Here is a 17,014-nt window from a genome sequence, read left to right as displayed (position 1 = left end):
CAGCGCAGGAGGAAGGGGAGCGGCTAACAAAACAACGAATTTGGGGAAAAGATCTGGAAATGTATTATAACCACCCTATAACCCAACAGTCACATTCCTAGGTATCCGTCCAAAAGAAGAGAAGTGACACACACCTACCTAAAGACTGTCACATAGTTGTTCCCTGAAACTATTCCCAGCAGCTGAGGACACAGCCCAGGGGTCCCTTAACAGAGAGTCACAAACCACTGACACATGCATCACATGGATGAATCTCAAAGATATTATGCCGAATAAAAGAAATCTTAGGCACGTCAGTTCTATGGCACTATCTACATGAAACCTTAAGCAAGCTCAACTACTCCACCAGGAGAGAGGTCAGACAAGGGTTGACGGGGGTGGGATGACGTGGAGCAGAGCTGACCAGGAAGGTCAAGTGGCTGTAACTTGCTAGAATTTGGTGCTGCAGAGGGGCATGCGTCTGTCATAAGGGCTCCTGGAAGGGTCAATGTGGCAGACTATATTTTCCAAGGGCGGCCACCGCAATATGGCCTCTTCCTCGTGATCTCTGACAAGGTCAATGGTGCTCACGTGGCAGCCAAAACCCCAAGTCAGACCTTCCCACTCCTCCGTGCAAACACCTTCAATGGCTACCTATCTGACTCGAAGGTAAAAGTCAAACTCCTTATTATGACCAAACGATCAGTACTCTGCCTTCTCTCTGACTCTACCTGCTGTCCTCTTCCAAGGCCACACGCATGGGCCACTCGCTGTCCCTCAGACACACCGGCTTCTCCCTCCTGGGCTTCCACGCCGGTCACCTCCACGCCTCCCGCAGACGCTGCACGGCCAGCTCTCCCCTTCAGTTCTCCGCTCAGATGACCGTCTGGGTGAGCGTCTCTCTGGCCACTCCAAAATCTGCAGTCATCCCCTCCACCGCCAAACACTTTATACCCCACTTCCACACTGTTCTCCTCAGGAGCGCTGTGCAACATAAAATACATTCCACATACTCGTATGTGACCTCTCTTTCCCTACTAAACACACGTCCATGAAAACAGCAGTCTGGGTGGTTTCATATACTGCTGCCTCCGCTAACATCTAGAAAAATGATGTGACCCAGGAGGCGCTCAGAGGCATTTGCTACGTCAATGAGGTAGACGCATATGGAGCCCTTCGTACAGAAAGATTTCTGTGACATGCTACGAGAAAAAAAAAGTTTTACAAGATACAAGTTCAGTACAAAAGTCTATACACAAACAAAAAAACTGAAAATGAAATTAAATAAATCATTCCTCTAGTAAATAACATTAAGAAGAAATTCTTAAGAATATATTCAGGCCTGACCTGTGGTGGCGCAGTGGATAAAGCATCGACCTGGAACACTGAGGTCACCGGTTCGAAACCCTGGGCTTGCCTGGTCAAGGCACATATGGGAGTTGATGCTTCCAGCTCCTCCCCCTTTTCTCTCTCTCTCTATTCCTCTTTCCCTCTCTCTCTCTCTCTCTCTCTCTCTCCTCTCTGAAAAATTAATGAAGTCCTTAAAAAAAAGTTATATTTAATCTTAAAAAAATATTTAACAAAATATAATTCTATTGAACAAAAGAAGTAGAAGGTGTGTACAGTAAAAACTACAGAACATACACAAAAAAATCTGAGACCAAATAAATGGGAAGACATCCCATGTTCATGAATCAAGACAAAATTAAAAGAAGCAATATTCCTCAACTAGATCTACCAATTCAGTAAAAATCAAATAAAAAACCTAGCTGATCTTTTGGTAGAAATTAACAAACTAACCCTAAAATTCACACAGAAGTTCACGAAACCCCAGAGAGCCAAAACAGTCTTGAAAAATAAGAGCAAAGCTTAAATATTCACATTTCTCAATTTCAAAACTTACTACAAATGCACAGTAATCAAGAAAGACGTGTCAGTCGTTGAAGAACAGGCATACAAATCAATGGAAAAAAAGAATCCAGAAATACATTCTTACACTTATGGTCAACTGATTTTCAACAAGGGTACCAAGACAACCCACCTGGAAAGTACAGTCTTTTCAACAAAGGTGCTGGGACAACTGGCTATCTGTATGAGAATAAAGTTGGGCCCTACCTCATCTCACACCATATCCAAAAATTAACTCAAAACCAGTAACAGTCCTAAATTTAGTAGCTAAACCCACAAAAGTCTTAGAAGAAAACAGGTATAAATCTTTCAGACTGGCCAGCAACTTCTTAGATACCACCAAAGATGACAAAAGAAAACTGGCACTTGACCAAAATGTAAAGGTAGTGTACTTCAAAGCACACAACTTAGAAAAGTGAAAAAACAACTTATAGAACAGGGGAAAGTACTTGGAAATTATTGCCATCTGACAAGGTACTTGTATCCAGAACATATAAAGAATGCTTAAAAACCAACAATTAAAAAAAATTCTTTTAAATAGCCAAAGATTTTTAATAGATTTTTTTCCAAAGAAGATGGCAGATCATCAGCACATGAAACGATATCCTCACCAGTCATTAAGCAAATGCAAATAAAAAACAGAGATGCCCTCACATCACAGGAATGGTTAAGAGAGATGGGGCTAGGAGGGTGGAGACAGGCAGAAGAGGGTGCAGGGGGCTAGACTTGGGGTGGTGAACACCCAATACAATACGCAGACGATGTGTTACAGAACTGTACACCTGAAACCTGTGATTTTATTAACCAGTGTCACCCCAATGAAGTCAATAAAAATATATATTTTTAAAAATTAAACCACGGACAGTAAGTTTTGGCAGGGAAGTCGAGAAGTCAGAGAGAACCCTCACACATTGCTGATACAGCTGTGAACTGGTGCGGTCACTTTGGAAAAGAGTTGGGCAGCTCCTCAAAACAATGAACAACCTAGTTACCTACCCTATGACCCGGTAGGGTCACTCCTAGGAGTCTCCGCCCCGAAGAAAGGGATATCTACGTCCACACAAAAGCCTCTATATGAAGGATTACAGCAACACAATAACCAAAACCCGGAAATTATCCAAAAAGTTACCAACCGATGACTGAGGAAACATTTGTGTATCTTCTTACAATGTAACATTACTGCATATTCACACACTGTAACGTACAACGCTTACCACATGAATGAACCACATGAATGAACCGGAAGAAAATACTATGCCCGGTAAAGGGAACCATACATAAAAGAACCGGTATTCTGTGACTTCATTTTTTTTTTTTTTCCTTTTTTTTTTTTTTTTTTTTTTTTTTCATTTTTCTGAAGCTAGAAACAGGGAGAGACAGTCAGACAGACTCCCGCATGCGCCCGACCGGGATCCACCCGGCACGCCCACCAGGGGGCGATGCTCTGCCCATCCTGGGCGTCGCCATGTTGCGACCAGAGCCACTCTAGCGCCTGAGGTAGAGGCCACAGAACCATCCCCAGCGCCCGGGCCATCTTTGCTCCAATGGAGCCTTGGCTGCGGGAGAGGAAGAGAGAGACAGAGAGGAAAGCGCGGCGGAGGTGTGGAGAAGCAAATGGGCGCTTCTCCTGTGTGCCCTGGCCGGGAATCGAACCCAGGTCCTCCGCACGCTAGGCCGACGCTCTACCGCTGAGCCAACCGGCCAGGGCTGACTTCATTTTTGTGAAATGTCCAGAATAGGCAAATCGAGAGAGAGAAAAAAGCAGATGAGGGGCTGCCAGGGACAGAAACAATGGGAATGATTACTAACAGGTACAGGGTTTCTTTTCAGGATGATGAAAATGTTCTAAAATTAGAGTGGCAATAGTTATAGAACTGAATATACCAAGACCCATCAAATCGTACACTTAGAAGGGGTGAATTTTAGGGTATGTAAATTGTACTTCAATAAAGTTGGAAACTGTAAAAAAAGTGTGGCATTGAGTTTTTGAAATCCAATCCCCCAAAAGGAAAAAAGCCCCTCGTATCTGTACTGACCCAGACAGAGTTATCTGGTATTTGCCAGGCATTTTTATGTTTCTATAGACGAACTTAAACAACTGTTAAGTCCTAGAACTGGATAAAGAAAAAGAGGAAACATTTATTTCTTTTTGTACTTAAAAATAGCCATTCATTTATGTTCTGTATTCCCTCACTTTCAAAAACAATAAATAAACTCTGCAAGCCAGTAATGGACGAACGTGGGGGCAGCTAACCAAGGAAAAACGAGACTCTCTGGAAATGAGAAAATGCAAGAATTCCTGGTTTTCTGATTTATGGGAGGAACCCAGCTAACATTCACACTTGAGGCAGTGCTGGTACATCTAGGTCACATGGTCACACAGCACAGAATGCTGGGGTCACCATCACTGGGCGCTAGAAGAGACCTGGCCTCTCTATAGTGACCCTTGGCCAGCCCTCCCCTCCACTGCACTGTGACCATTTCAGAAGTAAAGAACTCTCAACTAAAGAAGGCAGACTGATGATCTGCTGGTATTAAAAATGCTATCTCTTCCCAAGATGGTATATTTACCGAAGTGTTTTTATCAAGTGTGTTAGTATTACGTGGCTCAGACCCCTGGGTCTGTAACCATCATACAGCATCAGGGTGATTAACTCCTTTGCAGACCCCATGAAATTTCTGACTGGACACTGCTGGCTTGATCCCCTTATCTGAGTGAGATATCCAGTGTCATCTACAGAGAGCCTTCAGAAATTCCAACTTACCAGAACTATTTCCATTTCCTGGCTTTAATGATAAATCACTTATTCTGGTCAACAAGTCCAGAAGCAAATGTGCCTGCCACAGAGCTCCCATGATTTATTACTGTAAAATTTTCCTCTGGGCTCTTCTTGCCCCGTAGTTAATGTGAGTTCAGTCTTACACAGTGCCTACTGTTAGGCTAAGCCTTCGCTGCCTCCTGTCTCTACTTAAAAGTCACCTGAAGTTCTGAGCTGCGAGGTCTGTCCCTGCTCACATTTCATGTGTAGCCCTCGGCCACTATCTACAAACAATCCTGAACTGACTAGGAAACAGTCCCTCCCCCAGATCTTAGAGGCACCTAACAACACACATAGAAAAAAAGAGAGAGAGACAGCGAGCGAGAGAAAGAGAGCAAATGTCTATTACTGCTGTCACAGAACCTACAATCCAGGAATAAATTACTTCATTTCAGCTAAGTGATCTATTTCCAACTGCGGCCCATCTACTCTGAGCGCAAATGCTGAAATCTAGTTTCGTGTGTATGAAAGACTAACATCTGCTCAGTGTCCCTAATAGAGCAGTTCCATTCTGCCAGCAGCGGGTCCCCGACTCCGCTGCCAAGCTCTATTCATTTAATTTTCTATCTTCCTTCTCCATCCTTTAAACGTGTTCAATACATGCCTCAGCCCAGCCAGGCTGCTAGACAAAACAATGATATCTCTATACCTGTCAACCTCCCAAACACTCCAACCCTAATGCCCTCACACGGGGGTTAGTGTTTTAACATATAAATCTTGGAAGACATTAAAACATTCAGTCTATAGCAATATGTTATAGACAGAGCAAAATGTGTAAGAAATTAAATACAAATTAAGCAACTTAAGTAATTAGGAAAACTTTTCATTTCTTAGAAGATCTAAATTTGGATGATCTTAAACAGTCTAGTTCCTATGACCAACATGGAATACGACAGTGTGTCAGCTCACTTCAGAAAACTAGAAGAGAAAAATGTTGCCCAGTCAACCTTTGTGTGAAGTAGGTTTATCAATGCCCTATACAACAGGTGCCGGAAATAAGTAATTCTTTTAATTCCTTAAACAAAAAATTTAAGTATTTACTTTGGTAAATACTTGACAGCCTCATTCATGGTACACTGTAAGGTTATCAACACTGACACATACACAGAGGTGCTAGGAATACAAGTCCTGAGAAAAAAGCACTAAGATAATTAATAAGCTGGACATAACCCACATTTCTCCCCTGGCCCATTAGCTTTATATAGAAAACACGGTAGGCATTTCATGCTTTCCCTTCCAGAGAAGCAACTGTGTTCTGCATCTGCCCAGAGGCCGGGCAGCGCCCTGGGCAGTGGGCCCTCCTGCCTTGCCGTCTGGAGCTGCCACCCCACAAGAAGAGAGCATCACCTCCAGAGGGAGAGGAGGCCAAGGAGGTGACAAAACCTGTCCCTGTCCCTGTCCCCCAAGGAAGGGCACATGCATGACTATGTCATTCTCCAAACTGTCTGTATATTTAATTTGGAGAAAATTCAGAATATATTCTTCATCATAAAGAATCAAACAAATAAAGGAGTTGGAACAGTGGCTACCGGCCCCAGGGGCAGTTCTAAGACCACCTTCTCCCCTGGGGGGGGAGGCTGTCCAGGCAGAAGTCGGTCAGAGGCTGGAAATGGACCGGCCACCCCTTTAGGTTCCAGGAGACAAATCATCACGAAGAACAGTACTGGCCGCGCCTTCCCTCGGCCCCAGCAGCACGATCTGTGTGACGCACGCGCATCTCAAATGTGAAAAGGCACCTCCGGAGGACGGACAGACAGACAGACCACGGGCACCCAGGAAGAACTGAGAGCGTGCACGCCCTGGACGGTCAGGTCAGAGAACCCTGCCTGCTCAGCAACAGAAAGGGACTTACTACCCAGCAGCGCAGGACTAGCCCTGACCGCTCTGGGAGGTCCATGGACCCACCTCCGGGCACCAGGAGCTGCAGTCTCCCGGGAGCTGCACCTGGGAAGGCTCCACCCGCCTGTGCAGTCAGCGTCCTGTGCAGTCAGCGTCCGAGGCTCAGGCTCAGGCCCGGCATCCCCGCTTTCATCAGCAGCACAGGAGCTGACTCCAATCAACAGCCTTTCTGTGATCCCCCTGCAACGCCTTGCGTGAGATTCCAGATTTCCCACAAGGAACTCCCGAAATCATCTTACCTCGTCGATTCTACATCACCAAAGCCTCTCTGCTTCCAGGCCAACCCGATGATTCACTTGCCATTTACCACAGGAGCAGGAGAGGTCAGATGGAACGCAAATCACAGAAGGCCCTGACTCTGGATAACATAATACTGAATAACGCATCCCCCGCTATTAAATAAGCGACTGTTTACTTCAGATGTGGTTACCAAATTTAAAATAAATGCACACGCTGTTTTCCCCAGACGCTTCCCATGAAGAGGTTAAAACTGTTCACGGAGGAAGCATGGGTTCCAATCACCAAGGGTTCCAGTCACCTGTCTAGGACTAACCAGTTTCCCGGGCAAGTCACTCTCGGTTTTAATCCCTTTTCCCCAGAATGATCACATTTGGAAAACATAATCCCCTTGAAACAGACAAAGCAAGGGACATTCTGTATGACAGGAGGAAGAGAACAAAGGCTCAGGGAACTAAGTGACCTGCTGGCCACCAACTGGAAGCTAAAGAGGAAGGAGGGACCCACGGTCCCCGGACACCGAGGTCCGTGCTCCTCCCTCCACAGGAGTGGCTCCCGGTGGCTTCTGTCCACTGAACCTGTTGAGACTCTGGAACATAGGGCTCAGTCATCAGGACCAGAATCAAACAGTGATGACTGCCGGATAAACCTCCGCTTCAAACAGCAGGGTTCAAAAAAATAAAAGAAATTTTAAAGTACTACTTTTATTTTATTGTCAGAGAGGCCTTCAACTGAATCATCTTCTTGATGTATCCCTAACGGTATGTACTTGTTCAAGATAAGTTAGATCAAGGGCTATCAGGGACATTTCTGACGTTAAACAAAAATGAAAGCTGACAATGAAATTATGTGCTTATTAGTAAGTAATTTCACTTAAAAATCATTCATATAGCATCTTGAATCTCAAACGTCTCACGTTTTGGACATAGCGTGTACGTTTATAGAACTCTATTTGTATTTACCGTCATTCTGGTTCCCTTTCTTTATCAGAAAAGCCCTGTTTCCTGTACTAACTGTCCTGGTCAGAAAAGGTCCGATGATGGCATCTTGTGCGGGTTCCCTTCTACTAACAGCGCAGGAAACACGCAATTCTGAGGACGTGGGCGGGCAACCTAGCTCCTCCCGACAGGTAGAACAGAGCACGTGCCATTGTGGGCAGAGCCCTGAACCACCGGAGTCCAGAAACCCATTTTAAAGCTCTGCACATCAATTTCCAAATGTGTCACAGGAATGGCATAAGTGACCTCCTGTGCAGTCCTACTCAGGTTTAAACCCTCTAGGAATCAGAAGACGAAATGATCATCACAGCTTAGAAAAGTATCAGTATTTACAGGTTGCCCAATTTATTTTTAATTTTACACACATGCATGTGCACACATGCACACACATAGGCGCATGCACACACACAATGTGCCAGGTGGCAGGCTGGGACTGAGATATTAAGATACGAAGTATCTAGCATGAGCCAGACAGCTGTATAAAGGAAAGGGGTAAAACAATATTCTCCAGAGCAGCAGCTGTCAGTGGGAGGTCTGGGGTCTGCGGATTGGAAGGGCATGGAGAATGAGGCTCCCTTCTCCACCACAGCTTCTCACACACACACACACAAAATGGTGCTGTGAATTAAATCACTCAACTCTCAGCTTCCAAACACACAGAGACAAGACTCTGGTTTCTGTAGCCCCTAGCCCTAGCTCAGCTCACAGCAAACACAGTTAGGTACCTAACAAATGCTATTTGGCCACTTACTGATTTACTGGTAACTGATTCATCCACTCTGGTAACACACTCCCCTGTAAACACTAGGAGTCCTTGCCCTTTTAGAATCAGTGCACAGCTGGTCAGAAAAAAAAGATGTTTAAAAAAAAAAAAAAAAAAGAGTACCACTACACAGGTGCTTCAAGAGCCTTCAGAGAGCCTTCAGGAAACCCGGGTAGGACAACTTCCAAGGTGATGCTTATTAAGGGCATTACCTACCTCCCCCCTCACGACTCTGAATTCGTTTCACCACCCCATCTTACAGGTGAGAAAGACTGCAGCTCACTGAGATTAAAGAACTTGCCAAGGGTCAAAGGACTAGGGGCAGAAGTAAAAGCAAGATCTAATTTCAAAGCTACTTCCACGATTTATACCTAATGTCTTTCGTTTTTGATATTTTATCTTTCCATTTGCAGGGGGGGGGGGGGGCCTACCAAAATCAGGCAAAACCCTGTTGCCCTGAGTCATCATGAGACAAGCATCTAAGCCTTCATCTAAGTATTTCACTAGAAAAATCAATCATAAGAATCAGAAAATTCATGTCTTAGCAGCTGCAGGTGTACTTCAGGTAAATGTTTCTACATTTTAACCTACACAGCATAGGTCTAAATAAAACTGCAACAAGAATGACCCGCCAGCCTGGCCTGTGGTGGCGCAGTGAATAAACCTTCGGCCTGGAATGCCAAGGTTGCCGGTTCATAACCCTGGGCCTCCCTGGTCAAGGCACATACAACAAGCAAGCAATGAACAACATGAAGCAACTATGAGTTGATACTTCCCAATCCATGCTCCCCTTTCTCTCCTGTCTCTGTAAAATCAATAAAGTTTAAAAAAAAAAAAAAAATGACCCAGCAATCATTTTAGAAATGGGCATTTGTAAATATCAAGGGCTAGGGCTGAGAAATTTATCTAACATCCAGAGTTTTGGGTTATTCCACTGGCTGTATATTGAGAGAAATAGAAAATTATTATTATTATTTTTGAGGGGACAGAAAATATCTTCAGAGGGGAGAGAAGGAGGGTAATTTGGAAACAATCTACAGTGTAAAAAATACAACTGATTAATTACACATCAAAGATACCGGCAGGGACCCAGTATATCTTGTTAAACGGACAAGAGTGATGAGAATGTGTCTTTCTCACACTTCTGACTGGTAAGCACCCTTAACTCAGAAGTCATCGTTTAGGCTATGAAAAATAAAAGCAGCTGTCCCAGCTGGGGATCTCAGTTGGTTGGAGCGTCATCCAGCTATGCCAAGGATGTGGGTTCAATCCCCTGTCAGGGCACATACAATAATCTCCCTTCCTCTCTCTAAAAATCAAACAGTAAGTAAAATTTTAAAGATAGATAGATAGATAAACAAATAAATAAAAGCAGCTTACAAAAACCTCTGAAAAAGAATGGAACACTGTGTCATGTTACACTCCTCAGGAACCTGACAGCTTCCAGAGGATGGATACATGCCTAGTACACTAATGCTATTGACACAGCAAGACTGTCTTGGTTAACCCTTTTTTTTTTTTTTTTCTTTTTTTTAAAGTCTTGGTTAACCTTTTAATGTTACAAAAGAAGAGTCATTTCTTGCATCTATTTCACATCTTTGTTTCCTCCTGATTGTTACTATAAGAGTTTCTTGAAGGGCCCCTGGGCATCCTGTGGGGTTTATCAGCACCATTATTAATATTGCATTCCTTTCACTAAAAATGTGGTAAGTAGCTCAGATTTACAAGCAGGATCTAGTTCCAGAGTTACTGCCACTATACCCACGACAAAACTCGTTTTTCCCTTCTTCCTAAATTCTAAACTTTGACGTTTGTGTTACAAAACATTTTATATATACATACGTATACATATATATATATATACACACATACGTATACATATATATATATATATATATATATCTGTCTATCTTCGAGAAGAGTGCCTAACTTCTCGTACTGTTTGTGCAATTCATTCAACAATTAACTGGGCGCCTCGTGTCTTTGGAAACCTAACTTTTTAACAGCTGTACTTCTCAACTTTGGATTCTTTCCGTTTCAAGCCATTTTCCCTTCCTGAGGATCCTCCTTACCCTCCACCCCCCCCCCAAAAAAAAATTTCTGGAATAAATTTGCTGCTCCCCTCGATCCAGCAGGCAGGCAGTATGCAAAGGACTCCAAATTACGGGTCACATGCCCGCGATTTCTTCAACATCGAGGTCAAACTGCGAAATGCCAAGACGACGCGCTACCCTGTATCTGCAAACGGCCCCGGCAAGGATTCCATCTCAGCACGTTCGGAGCCCCGGTCACCTTTCGAGGATTCTAAGCTGCCTCCCACGGCGCCCGTGGGGACTCCTTTTTAACCCTGTTCTGCACTCAAGAGCAAGCCCCGGCCACGTTCAAGGCAGACTTGACCAACAAAAACCTCCGCACCGTGGCGAGGCAGTCCTTTTCTTTTCTTTCTTTCTTTCTTCCTTTTTATTTTCTAGGAGGCCGGCACTTGGCAGGTTGACACGGAACGGGGGTCCCCGGGCCGCCCCGGCAGGGATGGGTGGAGGCGGCCAGCGGGTCTAATTGATGGGTCCGCCCGCTCCCCGCACCGGTCACGCCCAGACCCCCGGACCCCCAGAGCGCACGTCCGCGGGCCCGGGACGCGGCGAGGGAGCCCTGCCCTTGGCCGGGACAGGCGGGCCCGCCCCGGGCGCCCGCACGCCCCCCGCCCCACCGGGCGCTCGGCCCCCGCGGCGCTGACAGTTACGGCGGCCCGGCCCCCGGTCCCCGCCGGCCCCGACCCCGGAGGTGGGGCGCCCCGACCCGGCCACGACCGCGTCCCCCGCCCCCGGCCCCCGGTCGTCCCGGTCCCGGCCCAGCCGCACCGACCTGCCGTCGCCCCCGCGCCTGGGCCGCGGCCCTCGTAGCAGCAGCAGCAGCGGCCGCCCCGCTGGTCGTCGTCGCCCTCGCCCGCCGCCTCCGCCCGCCGCCGCCTCGCTCCCTGTCGCCGCCGCCGGCGCTCATGCGGGACCTGCGCCGCCTTCTCCGCGGACCGAGGCCGAGAACCGGGGAGCCGGGGCCGCCGCCGCCGCCTGTCCGCACCGGGGGCTGCGGGGCCCGCCTGGCCGCGCGGCTGGGCTGCGAGCTGCTGCGAGCGCGGCCCCGAGGAGGAGCCGAGGGAGGCGCCGCCGCCCGCGGCCGTGAGCGCCGGGTCGGCGGGGGAGGGGGACGCGCGAGCGGGGGCGGCGGACAGGCGGCCGGGCTTCCGGGCGGGCGGGCGGACGGGCGGTGGATTCAGGCTCTGTCGTCTCCCGCAGTCACCCCCGAGCCCAGCGCCACCATCTTGGGCACAACGCGGATCTCGCGGCTGCGGCGAGAGCCGGGAGGACTGGCGGGGCGGGCCGAGTATCCCGGCAGGCAGCGCGCGCACCGCGGGCTAGGCGAGGGCTCCGGGCGGGGGGACGCGAGGACGCAGGGACGCAGGGACGCCGCGCGAAGCCCCGCCCCCGGGCGCCAGGCCCCGCCCCTGGCGCCAGGCCCCGCCCCCTGGCCGCCCGCTGGCCGGCCGGCCGGCCCGCGTGCCGCCGTCGGCAGCGCAGGGGGCGTCGGGAAGGGGAAGTGGCTCGCGGCTGTCGGCGTCCCTCCAGCCTCGGCCGCCATCTTGGCTGCGAGCTGCGGGCGCGGTGCCTGCCGGGAGCCGCTGCGGGCTGCCCCCCGACGGCGGGGAAGGCGCGTGCCCCGGGAACCCCCTCCGGAAGCCCCGGGGGGTGCCGCAGAGGCCCCTGGTCCGCTCTGCTCCGCCGAGGGACGTCCCGGAGCGTGCACGCCCCCCGTTTTGTTGGGGGTGACGCCTGCAGTCGGAAGCGAGCCGAGAGGGTCCTGGGTGCAGAGCGCCCCGCACCTTCCATGCTGGGTCACCGGCCCCCGGCCGTTCCCCTCACTGCTCCGGGACCGGGCGGAACCAGCCCGGGGAGCGCGGGCCTCCGTCCAGGGGGCCAAGGTCACCCGCCGCAGCCCCTGCCGGCACGTGGAGTGTCAGGGTTCACTGCCCGTGGGGGGGGGGCCGGCCCCTACGGTCCTGACCTTGGGCGCCGACCTTGGGCCCCCGTGCGCAGAGACCCACAGGGGCCTCTCGGTGGACCCGGGCTGCAGAGAGGCAGATTTCCAACCAGATGACAAATAAACCTGTGTAAAAAGCCTTGTGTCTTCTGGTGTCATCCCCAAGTCCGCATTTTATTTAAAAGGGTTGTGTTTTGTTTTGGTTTTTTAAAATTAATTCTAAACAGAGAAACAGATTCGTTGTTCTACTTATTTTATACATTCGTCGGTTGATTCTTGAATGTGATCTGACCCAGGGTGGAACCCACAACCTTGGAGTATTATAAAGAGACCAACTTTTTTTACAATGAAAAGGAGGACAAAAATAAATGGAAGAAAACAATATGATCAATAAAAGAAACGTTTTAGGCCCTGGCCGGTTGGCTCAGTGGTAGAGCGTCGGCCTGGCGTGCAGGGGTCCCGGGTTCGATTCCCGGCCAGGGCACATAGGAGAAGTGCCCATCTGCTTCTCCACCCCCACCCCCTCCTTCCTCTCTATCTCTCTCTTCCCCTCCCGCAGCCAAGGCTCCATTGGAGCAAAGATGGCCCGGGCGCTGGGGATGGCTCCTTGGCCTCTGCCTCAGGCGCTAGAGTGGCTCTGGTCGCAACATGGCGATGCCCAGGATGGGCAGAGCATCGCCCCCTGGTGGGCAGAGCGTCGCCCCCTGGTGGACGTGCCGGGTGGATCCCAGTCGGGCGCATGCGGGAGTCTGTCTGTCTCTCCCTGTTTCCAGCTTCAGAAAAATGCAAAAAAAAAAAATATTACCAGCATGAACATTGTCAGGAACTCTTACAATACTAATAGTGTTCCATCGTCATCTCTATCGGGTTTTATAAGTCAAGTTTCTTCTCCCAAATAATACCCATATGTTTCTTCATGTGGGTTTTCCCAGAAAAACACCTCAGTATCTACTCAAGTGGTAACATTGTTAGACTTCTGGTCAAAATGAAACCCAATTGTTTCTAATAGTTTTCTCATGTCAGGCATCAAGTGAAAGCAGTTTAATTTTTTTTTTTTTTTTTTTTTTTAAACATAATGCATGAACTCTTCCAACAAACCTTGAACCTTCACTAGTAACCCAGAACTGTGCTGGGCTTTGGAAAACACAAGAGGACTGACATTCCCTCCCAACTGTCCTCAAACTCACAATCCAAGAGGAAGTCACACCTGTAAAATCGGGGACACATTTTCAGAATAACCCAACATATTTCTGTGATAATGGGAGTATTCACTAATATATTACTTAATACCTGTAAGGAGTTTTTTGTTGTTGTTGTTTTGTTTTTGTTTTTAATGAAACATTTTGTTTCAATCTGCTGATGAAGTTGTTTTGTTTTTTTTTTGTCTGTTTTTGTTTTGTTTTTTGACAGGGCTGTTTTGGTGCGAAAGATTTCTCGTTGATCTGAGTCAGAGCCGATGAACCAAGATGCAATATAGCACGATCTTTTATTACCTTAGCATTCCGAGAGAGCAGAAACAAGGCTGCAAAACAGAAAAGGGTCAGGTAAGGTGGGAGCAAAATTACTTGGCTATTTTTAGGTTGCCTCAAAGATGTTCCACAGTCAACTCTTGAAAGAGATTCACTCGGCTTTCAGTGAAGAAAGATTTTTGGAGCAGAATTAGCTCCACGAAGAACACCGCCCGGCATATGCTAAGTGCTCGGTAAATGTTAGGTGCTTAGTAATCATGGCAATAATATTGGTATTATCTATCACTGTTCAGCATTACACACTTCCCACCTCCACTCTCGTTTCTACAGCTCTGCCTCAATCTGCCCTCTCCGGATCTCCTGTCTTCAATGGATGAACCATTTCTTCTTCCTTTCTACATTTCTACAGCCAACATTTTCTGGGGGGGGGGGGGGGTGGTGAGCGGGGGGAGTCTTGTCATGACTTGAATTCCTCAGACATCCGCTCTCCTGTTTGTAAACTTCTCCCCTTATTGACATTGTCCCTTTTGGCTAGAAGAGCTGTCTTTCCTCCATGGCCATTTCCTCCCAAGTCCCTCTTCAGCTACTGAAGTTTAACACGCGCCCCCTCCTTCACATTGTACTAGACGCACTGTCTGTATTAATGCTGGTGGTGGTGTCGCGGCCAGGGCATCTCACTGTTCATGGTAACAGGCCTCCATGAACACACACACACACACACACACACACACCACTGCTACCCACTCCTGGAAGCTACTTCTGTCTGTGTCTTCTCCAGCCTCTACTCTGGGTCAGGCCACTCTTCCTCAAGTCCTCTCTGCCAGATGCTCTTCCAGGTGCTCTTCCAGGTGCTCTTCCAGGTGCTCTTCCAGGTGGTCCGCCCTGTTCTTCTCTGCCCACCCCAATGCACCGTCTCTGACGGTACCATGTCCACAGACGCTTGACCGCATCGGCTGCGGTTTGGGACCCTGAGCACAGACCTGACCTTGCTTGGAAACCTCAGACATGCGATGGAAACCCTAGCGTTACCCCTCAGCTGTGATTGTCATGTCTGAACAACATCCATCTCCTTCCACAGAAGCCCACCATGGCTACCTTAATTTAGACCTTCTGTTACGTGAATTAGCCAGTAGGTTCCAAAGCGGTTGGGGCTGGTGGTGGCTAATTATCTTAGCCATGATTGTGTCCCCAACACACAACCAAATGCTGGTCCGTGTGACAGTGCTGAATCACCGCACTGTGGAAGATAGTCTTCAAGAAGCATGATCTCGGCCCTGGCCGGTTGGCTCAGCGGTAGAGCGTCGGCCTGGCGTGCGAGAGTCCCGGGTTCGATTCCCGGCCAGGGCACACAGGAGAAGCGCCCATCTGCTTCTCCACCCCTCCCCCTCTCCTTCCTCTGTCTCTCTCTTCCCCTCCCACAGCCAAGGCTCTACTGGAGCAAAGTTGGTCCGGGCACTGAGGATGGCTCTGTGGCCTCTGCCTCAGGCGCTAGAATGGCTCTGGTCACAACAGAGCGACGCCCCAGATGGGCAGAGCATCGCCCCCTGGTGGGCGTGCCAGGTGGGTCCCGGTCGGGCACATGTGGGAGTCTGTCTGGCTGCCTCCCCGTTTCCAACTTTGGAAAAATACAAAAAAAAAAAAAAAAAAAAAAAAAGAAATGTAATCACCTGCCTGACCAAGTTGTGGCACAATAGATAGAGCATTGGCCTGGGATGCTGAGAACCCAGGTTCAATACCCCAAGGTCCCTGGCTTAAGCGTGGGCTCCCCAGCTTGAGCATGGGATCATAAACATGACCCCATGGTCACTGGCTTGAGCCCAAAGGTCACTGGTTTGAAGCCCAAGGTCACTGGCTCAGCTGGAGCCCCTCCCCCCCAGTCAAGACACATATGAGAAAGCGAGCAATGAACAGCTAAGGTGCTGCAACTCTGAGCTGATGATTCTCATCTCTCTCCTTTCCTATCTATCCTTGTGTCCCTCTCTCTCCCTCTCTCTCTGTCTCACTAAAAAACAAAACAAAAAAACAGAATTGTTAACCTGTTGTGAACTCCCGCAAGCATGTTAGCAACAAGGTATAAGTGTTACAATGTATAAAATTAAGACATGAAGCAAAATGACCTATAAAAGCCCTCTAAAATCTATGATTATTCAACCAGTGATTTTTCTCTAATTGCACCTATATTCAAGACTACCTCAGAAGTCATTCAAGCAAAAAAAACCCCAAAAAACAAACAACAACAACAAAAACCTGTAAGTCCTATCAAATTATGCTTTGACCTTGGTCATTTCGTTCTCTTTGTGCCTGCCTGAGCCCAGCTGGAGGGTGGGCGGAAAGGAGGAGTTAGTTTCATTGAACACCAGCTGCGGCTGACACTAATCTGAGCTGTTCTGAATAAAAAAACAGTTCCACTCAAATCAGTGAAGCCACCCTTAGAAACGTTGCCTTCTGAGGAGTGCATCACTGGGCGGGGGTGTGGGGGGGTGTTCTGGTTCTCACCAATCCTTCACATGGCATTTGTATGTCTCATGCTATTCTTCATATATATCATACGGATTCTTGTAGGGTTTCTAACAAAGTCAGACTACGACGCATTCCCTCCCCCACCCCCCACCCCCACCCTGAGATATCACAACTAAAGGAAACATTTGGCTAGGAAACAATCATGAATATAGTTTGCAGTATACAAGCAACCTTGTACTGTATTTCTTATTCTTGCTTGACACTAAGAATACGAACGAAATAATCAAAATGCCAAAATTTGCCGTTGGACTCTCTTTGAGATGGCTTCAAACGATTTTATCCCAAATGGTTGCCTTTTAAAGTTTTTGTTATTTTTTTTTCTCTGACAGTAAACGATCATTACAATATAGAAAGACCAAGTGAGTTTATACAGACAGTAATTTAGATATT

General features: G+C 48.2%; 1 protein-coding gene across 1 annotated transcript in view; it reads right to left on the bottom strand.

Annotated features, from left to right (window-relative positions):
• The window catches only part of UBE3A (ubiquitin protein ligase E3A), a 65,854-nt gene extending 53,913 nt beyond the window's left edge, over positions 1–11,941 (bottom strand). Inside the window, exon 1 of the mRNA XM_066355692.1 lies at positions 11,466–11,941. The gene's annotated coding sequence lies outside the window, so the exon portion shown is untranslated. The remainder of the gene's footprint in view (positions 1–11,465) is intronic.
• Positions 11,942–17,014: the final 5,073 nt, after the last annotated feature.

This window comes from Saccopteryx leptura, chromosome 13, assembly GCF_036850995.1.
Source record: "Saccopteryx leptura isolate mSacLep1 chromosome 13, mSacLep1_pri_phased_curated, whole genome shotgun sequence".
NCBI lineage: Eukaryota > Metazoa > Chordata > Mammalia > Chiroptera > Emballonuridae > Saccopteryx > Saccopteryx leptura.
This window is presented reverse-complemented; position numbering and strand designations above follow the sequence as displayed.